A 17681-nucleotide genomic window follows, 5' to 3' on the forward strand; every position below is an offset into this window, starting at 1 on the left:
AGGCGACCTGCACGAGACCGCGAGAGCAAGGAAAAAAGAGGAGGGACTCACACGCCGCGGTGGTGCGTCACATGTCGCCGGCGGCCGGCGAGGCCCGCAACCCTCGAAGAGAGAGAGAGAGACAAACGGGGGCGGGCGCAGAGACGTGTGAGCGGCACGGGGGAAAGAGGGTTTGACCGAGGCTGCGCTCAGCTCTCCCTCGCTCACCGTTTTGTTCGGGAGAAAAGCGTGGATGGCCGTCCGATCGCAATGAACGGCCACGATGCAAACCCTAATTCCGAATTGGGCCGATGGGCCGAAAGTGGACAAGGCCGGTTGCAGCCGCTGGCGGGCGCTGGGCCGGGCCGTTTTTGGCCAGGCGCGACGCGCTGACGCGCAGAGTGCGCGCGAGCAGGCCACAGGCCAGCTGTAAGTTTTTTATATAGTTTTATGTCCAGTTTTTTTGGGCAGATTTACAATAGCTTTTCTATACAAATTTTTCCAACGAAAATTCTGTTTAGAAAATAGAAAATAGAAAAGTAAACAGAAAAAGTTCTGAAAATGAAAATAGAAAATTTTCAGAAAAAGAAAAGTTCATGAATTTTATAAAGAAAATTAAAAAGTTCAAGATTTTTTATTCGGTTAAAGAAAAGTTTCTATAATAAAGAATAAAAAGTTCATGAATTTTTTTATTCATGTTTTTCCGCTGCAAAGTAAAAGTTTTATCCTCCAATTAAATGGGAACCAACGGGAAAATCTAATTGGAAGAATTGCTCTTAGCAATGTTTTTCCCCTGTGGGTGAAATAAGATGCAGATAGTTTCCGGTATGACAAAAGAAAGATATTTATTTTAAAGTTAAAATATGGTATTGTTATTTTCTGACCAACGTTGATGGTAACAGTGCTATAATTCTATGAGTCTTATGTTCAGAGTTTAAATCTCTAATAAATTTTGTATCAAAGTGATCAATTTTCAGAGAACGAATAAAGATCAAGAAATGCTCTTGAACTAGAGAAATGTATATTTCTTGTTCCCGCTGCAATAAAGTTGATGATGATGATTAATTCTTAGCAAAGTTGTTTAAAAGAGATACTATCATCACATTGTTTATGAGTTATATGCATTATTTCCATTTCCGCCCAACGGTGATGTGAAATTAATGTAGAAGGATGATGTTTATTCTAATCCTGCCACAACGGTGATTTAGAATAAAAAAGAAAGTTTCAAAAGTTTAATGTGCATTTCTTTTAACCAGACCAACGTAGGGTTATTTTTATGCCCATTATTGTTGATTATCGGCTAAGTTTTCTCAGACTAATTTTTTTTCATACTTTCATTCGTGAAAGCGAATGGATGGGTACTTGTGACCTGAAAGATGACCAAGAATGGTCATAACGTGAGGGAGTATGTTCTCTCTAAAGAATGGCATCAAAAGAAAAGAGATAGATCATTGAGAGTCTTGGTTCATGTATGTCTTTCATGTATTCTCTATGAAGAAGATTTTTCAGTCAACATGATTTGAGATGAAACAAGCAATATGCGTGTTAAATTTGACCAACATCGGATCAAGCATGTATGTCAAAGAGCATTCGGATTTATTCCTAAATTTGATGATCGAATATGCAGTGAAAAGAGCCAAGTCTGGCATTTATGTTCCCTTATAGGGAAATTACCCGCATGGCGGGAAGAGATGATTATGATAAAACCTGCATGGCGGGAAAAGTCTGGGAAAATACCTGCGTAACGGGGTAAAGTTGACATAGTATTATGTCAAAAATCCCGTATGGCGGGAGAAATTCTGGCAAGAGAAATATATGATAACTGTGCTTTTAATGTATCCCACTATGGGAGAAAAGAATGGAGTAGCTGAAAGGCGTAACCGTACACTTATGGATACAGTGCGCAGCATGATGAGTTATTCTAACTTGCCATCGGGATTATGGATGGAGGCGCTTAAAACTGCCATTCACATTTTCAATAGAGTACCAAGCAAGTCGGTGCCCAAAACACCATACGAGCTATGGACAGGAAGGGTGCCCTCCCTACAACACTTCAGGGTGTGGGAGTGCCCTGCTGAGGCCAAAATGTTTAATCTAAACATTGCAAAGTTAGACCCCAAAACAGTGAGTTGCCACTTCGTTGGCTATCCAGACAGATCAAAGGGTTTTCGTTTCTACTGTCCAGACAGATATACAAAGTTCATAGAAACGAGACATGTAGTCTTCTTAGAGGACGAAATGATGAGGTAGTTCGGAAAATTGATCTTGAGGAGAAGAGGGTGCATGCACCTAATTCGATGATTCAGGAGCCATTTTTCTCACTACCAGTTGCAACTCCACCCATGACAACTATGGGGGTAGACCCGGAACCTGTCCGTCAGGAGCCGACTGAACCCGTTGTTGAGCATGAAAGGGAGGTGCAATAGCAAATTTTAGAAGAAGTGTCAGAAGATGAGGCACATAATGTTCCAGAGACTGAGGCCCTTAGAAGGTCTACAAGACCAAGAAAGTCAGCTATTTCTACTGACTTTAAAGTTTATAACACAGAAATGGTTCATATGGGAAAAGATCCCACCTCATATGAAGAAGCCATGAGAAGCCCTCATTCATCGAAGTGGATGAAGGCAATGGAAGACGAGATGAAATCGATGAGTTCCAAAGATGTTTGGGACTTAGAGGAAATTCCTAAAGGAGCCAAAACAGTAGGCTGTAAATGGGTCTACAAAATTATGTATGACTCTAAAGGGAATATAGAAAAGTATAAAGCATGACTCGTGGCAAAAGGATTTACAAAAAGAGAAGGGATAGATTACAATGAGACATTTTCTCCAGTCTCATGTAAGGATTCCTTCAGAATCATAATGGCATTAGTTGCTCATTTTGATTTAGAGTTACATCAAATGGATGTTAAGACGGCATTTCTGAATGGTGATTTAAAAGAAAATGTCTACATGAAACAGCCTAAGGGTTTTATCATGGAAGGCAAGGGAAATATGGGATGCCGCCTCAAGAAATCCATTTATGGATTAAGACAAGCCTCTCGGCAGTGGTATCTAAAGTTTAATAAAACGATTAAAAGTTTTGGATTTAAAGAAATATTGAGGATAATAGGATTTATGCAAAGTTTAAATTTGGGAAATGTATTTTCCTAATCTTGTATGTGGATGATATCCTGCTTGCTAGCAGTGATGTTAGTCTATTACAAGAAACAAAGAAGTTCTTATCCTCAAATTTTGACATAACAGATCTTGGTGAAGCATCATATGTTTTGGGCATAGAAATTCACCGAGATAGGAACAATGGAGTCTTAGGACTGTCGCAGAAAGCATATTTAGAAAAGGTTCTTAAAAAGTATAATATGCATGCGAGTAAAGCCGCACCTGCTCCTATAGTTAAGGGCGATAGTTTTGGGAAATTCCAATGTCCCAATAACCAGTACGAGATTGATCAAATGAAAGCAGTACCATATGCTTCGGCAGTTGGCAGCTTACAGTATGCACAAGTGTGCACTCGCCCTGACTTAGTTTTTATCACCGGGGTACTCGGTGCATATCAAGAGAATCCAGGCATGGAGCACTGGAAGATGGTAAAGAAAGCATTGTGTTATGCGCAAGGCACGAAGGACTACATGCTAATATACAGGAGAAGTGATTCCCTAGAGATAAAAGGGTATTCAGACGCAGATTTTGTGGGGGACAGAGATGATAGAAAATCCACGTCAGGATACGTCTTCACTCTCGCTGGGGGAGCTATTTTGTGGAAAAGCTCCAAACAGTCGATAGTTGCATCATCCACGATGTATGAAGAATTCATAGCATGCTTCAAAGCCACGGGGCAGGCGATATGGCTAAAGAAATTTGTACCCGACTTGAAAATGGTATATTGTATTCACAAACCACTAAAGATATACTGCGGCAACCAACCCGCAGTATTCTATGCTCACAACAACAAGTCGAGTAATCCTGCCAAAACAATAGAGATAAGGTATTATGTTGTGAAAGATAAAATCCAGGATCAAACTATAAGTCTGGAGCATATAAGGACAAAGGATATGCTTGCGGATCCGCTAACAAAAGGCTTACCACCCAATGTGTTCAAGGAACACTTAGCCGGCATGGGTTTAAGGGAAAGCCTTATGATTTCTGGATAGGCCCAAAAGGAACAGAATTTGCTTCTGAACATAACGTATGTTGTAGCTGTATGATTCTAACGGCAATTAAGCTGTGACGATGAAACATGCTCTATGTACCAATATGTGATGAAACAAATAAACTAGAAAGTATAAAGTTAAAAGTAAAGTTGAGATCAAGGGGGAGAATGTTAGGTTGATCTCTCTCCTGTTCGAACCCAACGGGTCGAACGGGCCCCTGACTCGCGCCCTGATCGGGGGCGCACAACCAAACCATGGTTGGTGGGCCCCTGTGACCCGCGCTATATAACAGAGGTGGGGGTAGGGGCACGACTCACGAGGTTAATCGTTGCCACAATCCCCACCTACAATCCCTACCGATCTAGGGTTAGCGCGGTGCTCACGGGAAGTTCCACCACCGCCGCCATCCTCTCTCTGCCATCACCGGCCATCGTCACCGTGGCTGGCACCGGGAGTTCCTCGTCTGGACAAGCAGAAGGTAGGTCTACCGGAGAATCTAACCTATCCGATCCAAAGCGATCTAATAGGTTCACCAATGGGTCACGTCAAGGCGGCCCATGGTGCGTGAAAGGAAGGCTCCCGAAGACTTGTCGTATACTCCAAGACGTTAGAGGGTGTATACAACCCGTTCTCTTTGTACGTAACCAACTAGGATGTAACCCTAGACCCCCACTTATATAAACTGAGGGGTAGGGTACATAGAGGACATAAAACGATCACACAGTAGATCACATGTACTTTGTACTCCACCCAAACACAAGAAAACATAAGAAGGATATATGATTTTATCTCAGGTGAGGGCCCGGATCTGCATATAAACACGTGCCAGCATTACCATCATGTCTAGACTACTAGCTCGAGACCTCCTTGTCCTGCTCCGTCATTGGTGGCACATACAGGTCCCGCTACGTAGTCGCGGTGATTCGATGGGAATGAAGATCGGCCAGTAGAGCACCAGCATGACTTTCATGTGACGCCAGGTCTTCGTCTTTGATAGCATCACCTTCTTCGCAAATTCGGCCAACCATCTAGTTCAGGTAGAAACTTCCGCCCGAGGTAAAATAGTTAGATTCGGCGACCTGGAATATACCACAGACTCCCACAGGAGGCTGTCCATCACGAGTTGGGTGCTAGACCAGTTGATGGACTAGCATGAGGCTGTTAGGTAATGGATCTCTGATATGATACTTAGCACTCACAAGTAGCTTACAGGACTACTCTTTGTCTTTGGAAGGGAGAAAGAAAACAAGAAAATACAGGAGCCGTGCCGTGCCTTGCCGATTACCTGATCCTCCCGGATGACGATCCCCTCGCGACTGGTCCATTATGTAGAGCTCACCCACTCTGGCCCCACGTACCTGCGGTTAGGCTGTTTGATCCGAGGTGGCCTGGAGGTGACGCGCCCTTGTCCCTGATTGGTGGTATATTGCCTTTCCTCGGCCACGCTGCTTTCCTTTGTTGATTTGGCAGCAAGCCTGTCACCTGAGACTGTAACTGTATTTGGGTCGCTGACATCCCCTACTCCTTGAGAGCATGCTTGTCCCCAAGCTGCCACAGCCGGATATCGAGCCTTGAGAGCGAGAGCATCTTCCCACGAAGTGTCCAGAACTTCTGAATCCGACCAGCGCACCAAATACTGCTCTCGGCGGCCAGCAGGTGTTTGCCACCAGCGTTTGTGCAGAAGTTCAACCGGAGATAGTTCAGAGGAGCGAGGAATTGGCAGGGAAGCAGATGCAACGGTACCTGGTGAGAGTGCTTGCCTTAATTGAGAAACATGGAAGACCGGATGTATGCGTGACTCTGGTGGTAGCTCCGGTTCGTACGCCACCGGGTTGATTTTGCGGATCACCATGAACTATCCAAAGTACCTGAAAGCGAGTTTGTGGTTTGCCCGACGATGGACTGAAGATTGGACGTAAGGTTGCAGCTTGACGAAAATGGTGTCGCCCACTTTGAACTCCCTATCAGATCTTTTCTTGTCAGCTTGTACTTTCATAATGTGGCGTGCTCGGTGCAGATGCTGCCACAGTACTTGTTGCATCATCTTTCGTTCTTCAAGCCAGTCCTTCAGAGCTGGTATTTTGCAAACAGACGCTGCTTTGATCCCCCAATGCCTTGGCTCATGTCCATACAGAGCTTGAAACGGTGACATATCCAATGCAGAATGGTAGCTTGAATTGTACCAGAACTCGGCTAATGAAAGGAACTGGCTCCAATGATTGGGACACGCATGGATGAAGCAACACAAATATATTGCCAAACATTGATTAACTCTTTCCGATTGCCCATCTGTTTGCGGGTGGTAAGGTGTGCTCATCTTAAGTTTAGAACCAATGCAGGCAAACAGTTCACGCCAAAACTTACTTGTGAACACCGGGTCTCTGTCCGAGATGATGGCCTTGGGCAGGCCATGAAGTTTGTAAACGTTGTCCAGATATGCCCGTGCGACTCTGGCTGCAGTGAATGGGTGTTGAAGGGGCAGAAAATGGGCGTAGCGTGTGAACTTGTCCACCACCACCAGAATGCAATTAGACTTGCCGGATTGAGGGAGGCCATCAATGAAATCCATTGTCACCACTTGCCAGCCCCCCTCCGGAAGTGGAATTGGTTCGAGCAAACCCGGGTACTTAATCCTTTTGGGCTTGTCTTGTTGACAAGTCGCACATCCCTGCACATACTGACGGATGGCTTGCTTCATTTTTGGCCAAGCGAATAGCCTTCGAAGACGTCGATATGTCACTGGGAAGCCCGAATGACCACCCACAGTGCTATCGTGGAAAGCACGCAACATAGTTTGCTGAAGCGAGGGCGAGCCCCCCAGCCATAGCCGTTGTCGGAAATACAACAGTCCGTCGGAAATAGAGAAACGCCCCTTTGGGTCTGCCCGTTGAGAGAATTGCTCGAGTAGTCTCTTGGCTTGTGGGTTATCTGAATAGCTAGCCCGTATATCATCGATTCAAGTAGGGTGGCAGACTGAGATCGCCAAGGATTGGTCGTGCTCGTGATGCCGACGTGACAAGGCATCTGCTGCGCCGTTGGTGGTCCCTTGCCTGTAGCAGATTTTGTAGCGCAGGCCCAAGAGTTTGGTAAATGCTTTCTGCTGCCACACTGTTGATAGTCATTGATCATCCAAGTGCACTAAACTGCGCTAATCCGTTCTTATCAGAAATTCATCATGGTATAGGTAAGGTCGCCATTGCTCCACTGCCATAAGAATAGCCACACTCCTTCTCGTAGGTGGACAAACCCCTGTGTTTGGAGCCAGCGGTTTGCTCATATAAGCTATTGGATGTCCTGCTTGCTGCAGTACTGCTCCCACTCCATAATCACATGCATCAGTGTCAATAACAAACTGCTTGGAGAAGTCCGACAGGTGCAAAACAGGCGCAGAGATCAGACTTTGTTGCAGTAACTCGAACGCCTTAGTGGTTTCAGCTGTCCACACAAAAGGATGGTTCTTCTTCAAAAGGTTTAATAGAGGCCTTGCAATAATGCCAAAGTGCTTTACAAACTTCCGGTAAGAGCCAGCCAAGCCGAGGAAACTGCGCACTTCTTTACTGTTGCGTGGAACATGCCACTTTTTGATGGTTTCGATCTTCTCCGGATCTGTTGAGACACCATGTTCAGAGATAACATGCCCTAAGTAAGCAATTTGCTTTTGCCTGAAAGCACACTTGGATTGTTTGACCTGCCAATGATCCCTCCTGAGTAGCTACAGAACCTGACGGAGATGATCTACGTGCTCTGCCAATGTTTTATTAAAAACCAGTGTGTCATCGAAGAAGAGGATGACGCACTCTCGCAGGAAGGGGCGTAAAGTACAAGTAATGGCGCCAATGAATGTTGGAGGGGATGCAGCTAGGCTAAATGACATGACTAGGTACTCCCAATGGCCTGAATAAGTTGGGAATGTTGTTTTATACTCCTCCCCTTCTGCCAATCTTATTTGGTGATACCCAGCACACAAGTCTAGCTTAGAGAACCATTTCGCTCCAACCAACTCATCGAGCAGCTCATCTATAATCGAAACAGGATACTTGCTGACAATTGTCATGGCATTCAAGCATTTGTAATCCACGCACAACCTCCATGTGCCATCTTTCTTCTTCACAAGCAATGCGGGTGAGGAAAATGGACTCAAGATTTCTCTGATGATGCCAGCATCGAGCAATTCCTTAACCTGACGCTCAATTTCATTCTTTAGCTCTGGTTTGTGTCTATAAGGGCGTCGGTTGACAGGTTGTGCTCCCTCCATGAGCGGAATCCTGTGATCACACGCACGTCTAGGTGGAAGACCTTTTGGCTCTTCAAAGACATCCGTGTACTGCTCCAAAACTCGGAGAATTTCTACTGGAATGGCTTCCTCTTGTAAGCATGTCTCATTCACAGCATTCAGGTGAACCACATATGCCACTGAACCTTGCTTGCATGCGGCCAAGAGTTCCTGGGAGGAGATAGCAGAACACTGATGCTAACTGTTGGCGATCGCCTGCAAGTTGACATGACCTTTTTCAGTGGTAATCTTCATATGTTGCGCCTCCCAATCGATGTGCATAGGGCTGTGCTTCTTGAGCCAATACATCCCCAAGATAGCATCATAGGCCCCTAGTGATAGTATCTTGAAATCTGTGACGAATTCATGGCCCTGGGATGTCCATTGACACTGTGGTATAACACTGTCACAACTTAGCATAGCTCCATCTGCAACCTTAATGCGGCAGGTCTTGGGTAGTTTACATATTCCGGATAGTTTGGCAGCCAACTGCCGGTCCACAAATGGTGATGAGCTACCCGAATCAACCAGCAATGACACTTCCTTACCCTGAATCCACGCGTGCAACTGCATCACACCCGGCCCAGCAGACCCATCGATAGCTTGCTTGGAGATAGTACAAAGATCATCTTCGTCAATCTTTGTTGAACCGTGGCGATCTTCACCCAACACCTCCTCTATTGCGAACAGTGCCAAAAGCTCTTCGGCGACATGCATCTGTACTGTAGGTGGATATGTATGATCCTTCCCCCACCTTTCGCCACACTTAAAACAGAGGCCACGAGCTCGCCTGAAGGAACGTAGCGCTGCTATCTTGCTGCTCTCCGCTCCTGCCCTCGTTGCTTCTGTACCTCGGTGATCTTCTGCTTTGGGTGTTGGTGTGGACAATTTTGCAGAACTCGCAGGGAGACTCAGTGTATTGGTTACCATGAAACGTGGCACCGGCGAGCGGCTGTACCCGGTGCGTAAGGTGTTCTCCCCATCAGCCACTTCCTCTTGGAGCAATGCAAGAGAACACGCCGTATCGAGATCGGGAGGTCTCTGAATGAGCACCACTGCACGAATATCCGTCCGCAGTCCCTCGATGAATCGTGTAAGAAAGAAATAAGGATGTGTCAGTTCCGAGTAAAAGATCATATGATTCATTAGAGTCTCAAAACGTTCAATGAAATCTGCAACTGAATCTGTCTGACGGATAGCATAAAACTGACAGATGAGCAGTTGGTGCTTATCACACCCGAATCGAGTACACAACAGAGCTGTGAACGATTCCCACGCAAGACCGGCGATCTTGCGTTGCACCGACTGCAGCCAAATGGCAGCCAGGCTTGAGAAATTCAGACTTGCCATCAGCACCCAATAGGATTCCTGAACCGCAAACATTTGGAAATACTGCTCAGCGAGAGTTTTCCAGAGTTGCGGGTTCTCGCCTGCAAAATTGGGAAACGCTATCTGTGGCGGCGCTTAACCCATAGCCGCAAGCACTTGCGAAGACAGGGGAGATGAGATCTGAGACGTGATCATGGTCATACCCGTGACCGGGGGCGTCCCCGGTGACTCGGGGGTCACCGACGAGGGATCCCCGGTGTGCAGAGATGCCCCGCGGCCTAGTTGCCCTTGGATCTCCCGCGCGACCAGAGGATAGGTCACCGGCATTGGTGATCCGTTGGATGGCGGCACTAAAGGCGACACCGCTTGCAGAGCCGTGACCGAGAGCTCCAATTGCGTGAAGCGCGCTTCTAGTTCCGGCTTCCAAGTGACGAGGGAGTCGATCCGCGCTGTTTGCGTCGCCAAGGCCTGGAGGACCACGGTGTTGTCATTGTCTTGCTTGATGGCGCGGATGGCGGCCTCTTCACGCATCTTGTTAGCGCGGGTTGCGGCTTCGTCGCTCATCTTGTCGAGGTAAGCCTTCAGGGCGGGGTCCATGGTGGCGATGAGGCGATCACGAGCTTGCTTCTGGCCGCGAGTTTCGAGGGCGACGGCGGCGGTGAGGGTGGTAGGTGGCGGCGGCGGCGGAGAAGGGTGGTAGGTGGATATCTGATACCACGATGTTAGGTAATGGATCTCTGATATGATACTTAGCACTCACAAGTAGCTTACAGGAATACACTTTCTCTTTGGAAGGGAGAAAGAAAACAAGAAAATACAGGAGTCGTGTCGTGCCTTGCCGATTGCCTGATCCTCCCAGATGATGAACCCTCGCGACTGGTCCATTATGTAGAGCTCACCCACTCTGGCCCCACGTACCTGCGGTTAGGCTGTTTGGTCCGAGGTGGCCTGGAGGTGACGCACCCTTGTCCCTGATTGGTGGTATATTGTCTTTCCTCGGCCACACTACTTTCCTTTGCTAATTTGGCAGCAAGCCTATCACCTGAGACTGTAATTGTACTTGGGTCGCTGACAGAGGCACTCGCCCAACTCCGATGTCAAATCAGACCCAGGACAACTACGAAAATCACTCGTCGGACCCGACCATGAGTCAGGATCCGATGGCATCCCTTGAGGCTCGGATGTTGGATCTAGCCAAAAGTCAAGACCCCGGATCCATAAATATTTGATCTTGAGGTTTCCTCTGGCTCTAACGTCAGGTCGGGCACAAGAGGAGCGTGAGGGAGCTCTTCCGGATATGATGGTAGATTAAGTCCATGAACTAGTAAACTTCGATGACCTGATGCCAAATTGGATTTGGGAGTCGCCGGCGGAGGTCAGATTTTTTAGCCCACCCGTCACCCATCTAACAAACTGCATCAACATCTCTAAACAAATAGTAGCCAAGACTACAACATAACAAAATTGCAATTCATCATCTCTAACACTCCAGCTCCACTCCTTTTGCCATACTGACGAGGTCCAGTGCCATCTATATTGCCGCGCCAGGTGGTGAAAGTGTGCTTGCGGTTAAGGTCTACGCATTCATCGAGGAGGAGAAATTCATCAACCAAGTCTTCAGTTACCATTTGGCCATGGTTGATGACCTCTTTCAGCTCACTAGGAAATTAATGGCGACATGATCTGTTCGAGAATCGGGAGTTTAGAGGTGGCGGTGAATGAGCATTATCATCGTCGGAGTGTGGCTTCCATGGTTGGGGAGGAGGTGGGAACAGAGACAGTGAGCACCGTTGGCACACCACTAGGGTCGCATAGCCACACGGTGATAGAAAGCACCCACTTGTCGATAGCCAGGAGCATGTTGATGAGCTCGTTGTCGACATCGGTGAGCACTAGGTTGACGATGTCCAGATCCCAGGCCTCTTTCGGTTGACGATGTCCAGATCCCAGGCCTCTTTCGGGAGCCCCTCCAAACTGAGTGTCGTCTTGCCTCGAGTTTCCTCGGGGTACCATGCGAGAACCTTGACCAACGGCGAAAACCAATTCTATTTGCGGCCGCAACGCAGCTACTCCGACATGTGCACCACACGAGTGCAATCCTCCTTTGAGTAGAAGCGCACAAAAAAGTGGAATGGTGGGCAAGCCACCTCCACCTTCGTGGTTGCCCGCTAGACAACACAATGATACTTCATCGCCGCTGCCAGTGCCTCCACGTTACCACGCTCAACAGCTGTCCAGGGATGGTGGCATACAAGGCACGTCTTCGGAACCCCTGCTTGAGTGTCGCCCTACCAGTCGTGCGAGCGATGAAACATGGTCGCGCTCGGGCCGCATATCTCGCTCGCCGCGCTGGCACACCTCTTGTGGGAAGATGCACAGAGTCCGAGATGCGAGACCGTGCCACTGCAGACGCTGAGGACCTCCCTCGAACGAGAACGCCGACACTACCTCCAGCAAGACCAGCACGACTACCCAATGCCACGCTCTCCTTGCTCCCACTCGCGTCTGCCACACTCATGCCACAATGACGACGACGCGACTACTTCCGACTAGGGAGCTGCCTGCACTCCAGCCAGAAGACACGCCACCACAGCTCGATGTCTTACTGTCGTCATCGCCGCCGCAAGGTGAATGAGAGGGAGAGCTAGGGATTTGGTTTCGATTTGGGAACGAGGGACTTCAATTCGATTCAGTTATAAAACTGGATATTTTTCAATACGGCCCACTCATACTAAAACAATAAGGTCTTTCCTACAAAACTACCAGCCCCCACCGACGTCACGCGCCCACGTGACCGTAAAACAGAGAAAACTGAGCTGCTGGCTGGTTTAGATGGTGTATGTGACCAAACCGTACAGGCAACACCAGTTCTGTGACTACGGGGTTTTTCGGTTTAGTTGTCTAATTCACATCTAGATGTTTTTTAAGAATGTCACATCTAAGCTCCCACAAATATATAATGCAACAACAAGAAACAAAAAAACTAGGAAGAAAAAATAGATCACTAACAGAGTGGACATCATGTTAGATGTGACATAGTTACATGTCACATTTAAATGTGTCCTAGACAGACCCTTTTCGGTTTGCAAGTATGGTGACTCAAGTGCACCACACAGAGACCAGTGCCATTTACTCCAGAATTCTCGTACGTAGTTATATTACCGAGAGCCATTACAAATTCTGCTAAACCAGGATCTCCATCTCTTTGAATAAAAGCCATCCTTTCCATCGACCAGCCTACGAGCATCTTCGGTACTATAATGAAGGCCTCACCCCTCAACTTCTCCGGTCAAACCACTGGACGCTTCGGTTCCAGTCCATTGGCACCCATCAAATCGCTCCCCATTCTCATCGCCTCTCTCTGCTCTTCCCCGCTCGTGTCGCCATGCCATGGAAGTTCATGTCCCAGCCTCGCCGTCGGCAGAAAGCCAGGAGGAAGACGACCCTATAATCCGCGGCGACCACAGCGACGAAGAAGAGCCGCGGGGCCGCCATCATTCGGATGACGCCCCGAACACCACCCAGGAGGAGGGGCTTGAGCACGTTGCAGGCTTTCAGGAGGAGCCGGCCGCCGACGCGAACGGCAACGCCACGCCGCCCAACCACGCCGCTCCCGCCTCCAGCGTCGCCGTTCCGAGCCTGGTGCCGTTGGTCGACGATGAGGAGGAAGAAGGCGGCACGGACTAGGACATGGACTTGGACACGGAGGACGACGGCGGCTACGACTCCGAATGCAGCGAGTGCGGTGCCAGCTCGCGCGGCTACCGGTGCCGTTCGTGCGGCGGGACGCGCGGCGGCCGCGGCTTCAGGTGCCGCGCGTGCGGGCAGGAGTCGTTCGGCGACGGAGGCAACTGCGGCGCGTGCGGCCAGGGCATGCTCCCGCGAGCAGTGGTGTGCGGCGGCTGCGTGCCTGGCCACGACGACGTCGACCTGTACGTGGCGTCTGTCGGGTGCGTCGTGTGCGGCCGAGGCTTGCCAGCCGGCACGGACGCCGCACGACGAAGTCGGCGGTGAGAACTCCATATGTCTTGACGTTCGTTCTAGAATCTGGACTAGATGAATGCCGAACGGCGACGGCAACTTATCTGCGAGGTTTACGTATACCATATACAAATGGACAACAATTAGTTCACCTGCGTTCACCATGATTTTCTTTTTCACAAAAAGTTCATCAAACCTAGTTCATCTTGCATCGGGCTTATTGTCCATGATTATGTGCTCGAATCTACTAGTACATGCATGATCAGTAATTCATAGAGCGGATGCACGAACACCGACAAGGCCGAGCGGCGAGGGAGACGTGTGTGTGCACCACCATAATAGGAAAATTTCATTATAACGTTTGGATGCACCAATAATAATGGGAAAATGGCATGATAATTTTTTAAGGGCGTGGCTAGAACTCTGTCTCAGTTAAGTGACGTCAGTGTAGTTGTGGTGCTATGAGCGGCACAACTAGATGTTGGAATCGGTTGAACAAAATGCTGCAAACGGCTAGCTTCGCCTCTGTTGGTTATGGTCAACGGAGCTTGCTAGTGTCACTGGCCCTATCGAGCCCGGACGAGATAGGGAGACAGGTGATGCCGGTGTTCGTGCGACATCGGCACCAACACATTGGCGACATGACGGCGTCGACGATAGGCTCAAACGAGCTAGAGATGAGCCCGCACTGTTGTTGTTCGATGCGTGTCCGCACCGGTGACATATTCGTCGGAGATTAGCCGGATGACCGAGATCGAGTAACTGAACCCATGGAGAGAGGCGGGGTCATCGATGTCGGCAAGGGCGAGGGCAAGGGTTGGATCGAGGGACTCCTCTCGATAGCATGGCTTACACCATCTCTTTGCGTGGGCGGCTCTGGTCGCGTGAACGGCTTGGGCTACTACGTCGGCATGGCGGTTCGGGCTGGACGACGGAGGGATTTTGCTCCTGAGAGAGTGCGGGGCCGCCAATGCCGACGAGGGCGAGGATTGGATCGAGGGACTCCTCGGCACGGGCTCCTGTGCCGGCGCGACGGTTCGGGCTTGGACAGCGGGGGGAATTTTCTCGGTAGACAGATCGGAGGGGGAGGAGCTAGGTGTTGGTGAGGTCGTGAGGAGATGGGGCGTGGGACGGGTGTGCCTGGTCGTGGGCTCTTGGCTGCTTTTTAGGTGGGTTTTCTTTTTCTTTTTATCGTGTGTCGAGTTGTGTTGTGCATTTGTTCCGTTCTTTCCCTGGCTGATCCGGATTCGTGCATGCATTCGTGGCAGATTGCAGCAGCCGAGAAGAGAGGCAAGGGATCAGTAGGATGGTGGGATGGGGAGGTGGAACGAAAACGATGACGATCCTGCTTTAATAATAGAAATTTGGTCTTTTGAAATTGATTAAAGATCAGTCATGATTTATTCATTTCCATATAAAAGTTATCAAATACTATAAAAAATAGATCCTTTTGGCAGATAAATGTTACCAAATACTTCAGAAATTAATTATAGATCGATCATGATTTATTCCTTTCCATATAAAAGTTACCAAATACTACCGAAAATAGATTGTATTGGGAGATAAAATCGGTTTAAGTAGATCATGGATAAAATCCGGTTTAAATGTGTAGGTGGGATAGAAAAATGGTGGGAAAGAATTAACCGGAGTGAGGCGAGACTACCAACTCAGACATTAGAAGTAGAGATCGTGGGTAAAATCCGGTTTAAATGTGTTGGTGGGATAGAAAAAATGGTGGGGAAGAATTAACCGAAGTGAGGTGAGACTACCAACTCAGACATTAGGAGTAGAGATGAGAGGAAGAGCTAGGGATTCGGTTTCGATTTGGGAACGAGGGACTTCAATTGCGGGTGACCGTAAAACAAAGAAAACCGAGCGGCTGACTGGTTCAGATGGCATATGTGACCAAACTGTACCGTCAAGACAAGTTCTGTGACTACGGGATTTTTCGGTTTGCAAGTATGGCGACTCAAGTGCAGCACACAGAGACCAGTGCCATTTACTCCTCCGGAATTCTCGACCAGTATGTAGTTATATTACCGAGAGCCACTACAAATTCCACGGCCTCACCCCTGAACTTCTCCAGTCAAACCACTGGACGCTTCGGTTCTAGTCCATTGGCACCCATCGCCGCTCCCGGTCCCATCAAATCGATCCCCATTCCATCGCCTCTCTCCGCTCTTCCCTTCCCGCGTCACCACGCCATGGAAGTTCATGTCCCTGCCTCACCGTCGGCAGAAAGCCAGGAGGAAGACGACCCTATAATCCGCGGCGACCATAGCGAGGAAGAAGAAGAGCCGCGGGGCCACCATCGTTCGGATGACGCCCCGAACACCACCAAGGAAGAGGGGCTTGAGCACGCTGCAGGCTTTCAGGAGGAGCCGGCCGCCGACGCGAATGGCAACGCCACGCCGCCCAACCTCGCCGCTCCCGCCTCCAGCGTCGCCGTTGCAAGCCTGGTGCCGTTGGCCGACGACGAGAGGGAAGAAGGCGTCACGGGCTCGGACATGGGTGGCAGATTGGTGGGAAAGAATTAACTGGAGTGAGGTGAGACTACCAACTCAAACATTAGGAGTAGAGATGAGAGGAAGAGCTCAGAATTTGATTTCGATTTGAAAACGAGGGACTTCAATTGCGGGTGACCGTAAAACAGAAAAAACCGAGCGGCTGGCTGGTTCAGATGCTATATGTGACCAAACTATACCGGCAACACAAGTTCTGTGACTATGGGGTTTTTCTGTTTGCAAGTATCGTGACTCAAGTGCACCACACAGAGACCAGTGCCATTTACTCCTCCGGAGTTCTCGTACGTAGTTATATTACCGAGAGCCGCAACAAATTCCACGGCCTCACCCCTCAACATCTCGGTCAAACCACTGGACGCTTCGGTTCCAGTCCATTGGCACCCATCGCCGCTCCAAGTCCCATCAAATCGATCCCCATTCCCTGCCCGTGTCGCCACGCCATGGAAGTTCATGTCCCCGCCTCGCCGTCGGCAGAAAGCCAGGAGGAAGACGACCCTATAATCTACAGCGACCACATCGAGGAAGAAGAAGAGCTGCGAGGCCGCCATCGTTCCGATGACGCCCCGAACACCACTCAGCTGGAGGGGCTTGAGCACATTGCAGGTTCTGAGCAGGAGGCAGCCGCCGATGTGAACAGCAACGCCAACCCCGCCGCTCCCACCTCCAGCGCGCCCGCGGCAAGCCTGGTGCCGCTCGTCGTCGACGGCGAGGAGGACGAGGGCGGTACGGACACGGAGGAAGAGGGCGGCTACGACTCCGCTTACGGCGAGTGTGGCACCAGCTCGCACGGCTACCGGTGCCGTTCGTGCGGCGGGACGCGCGGCGGCTGCGGCTTCAGGTGCCGCGCATGCGGGCAGGAGCCGTTCGGTGACGGAGGCGACTGCGGCTCGTGCGGCCAGGGCATGCTCCCGCGGGCCGTGGTGTGCGGCGGCTGCGCGCCTGGCCGCGACGACGTCAACCTGTATGCGGCGTCCGTCGGGTGTGTCGTGTGCGGCCGAGGCTTGCCGGCCGGCACGGACGCTGCACGACGAGGGCCGCGGTGACAACTCCATATATCATCATGTTCGTTCAAGAGTCTGGGACTCGATGCATGCCGAACGGCGACGGCAACTTAATCTGGGAGAGGTTTACGTACATAAACCTATTTCACCGGCGTTCATCATCATCATTATTTTTTGCGAAAAGTTCATCAAATCTAGTTCATCATGCATCATAAGAGGAAAATTTCATTGTAACATTTGGGTGCACCAACGATAATGGGAAAATGGCATGATAATTTTTTAAGGGCATGGCTAGAACTCAGTCTTAGTCAAGTGACATTAGATTAACCCCGCAAAAAAAATACATCAGCGTAGTAGTGGTGGTATGAACGGCACAACTAGATGTTGGAACCGGTTGGACACAATGCTGCAAACGATGACGACAGACGTTGTGAGGTGTCCGG

The sequence above is a fragment of the Triticum dicoccoides genome, chromosome 6A, assembly GCF_002162155.2.
Source record: "Triticum dicoccoides isolate Atlit2015 ecotype Zavitan chromosome 6A, WEW_v2.0, whole genome shotgun sequence".
NCBI lineage: Eukaryota > Viridiplantae > Streptophyta > Magnoliopsida > Poales > Poaceae > Triticum > Triticum dicoccoides.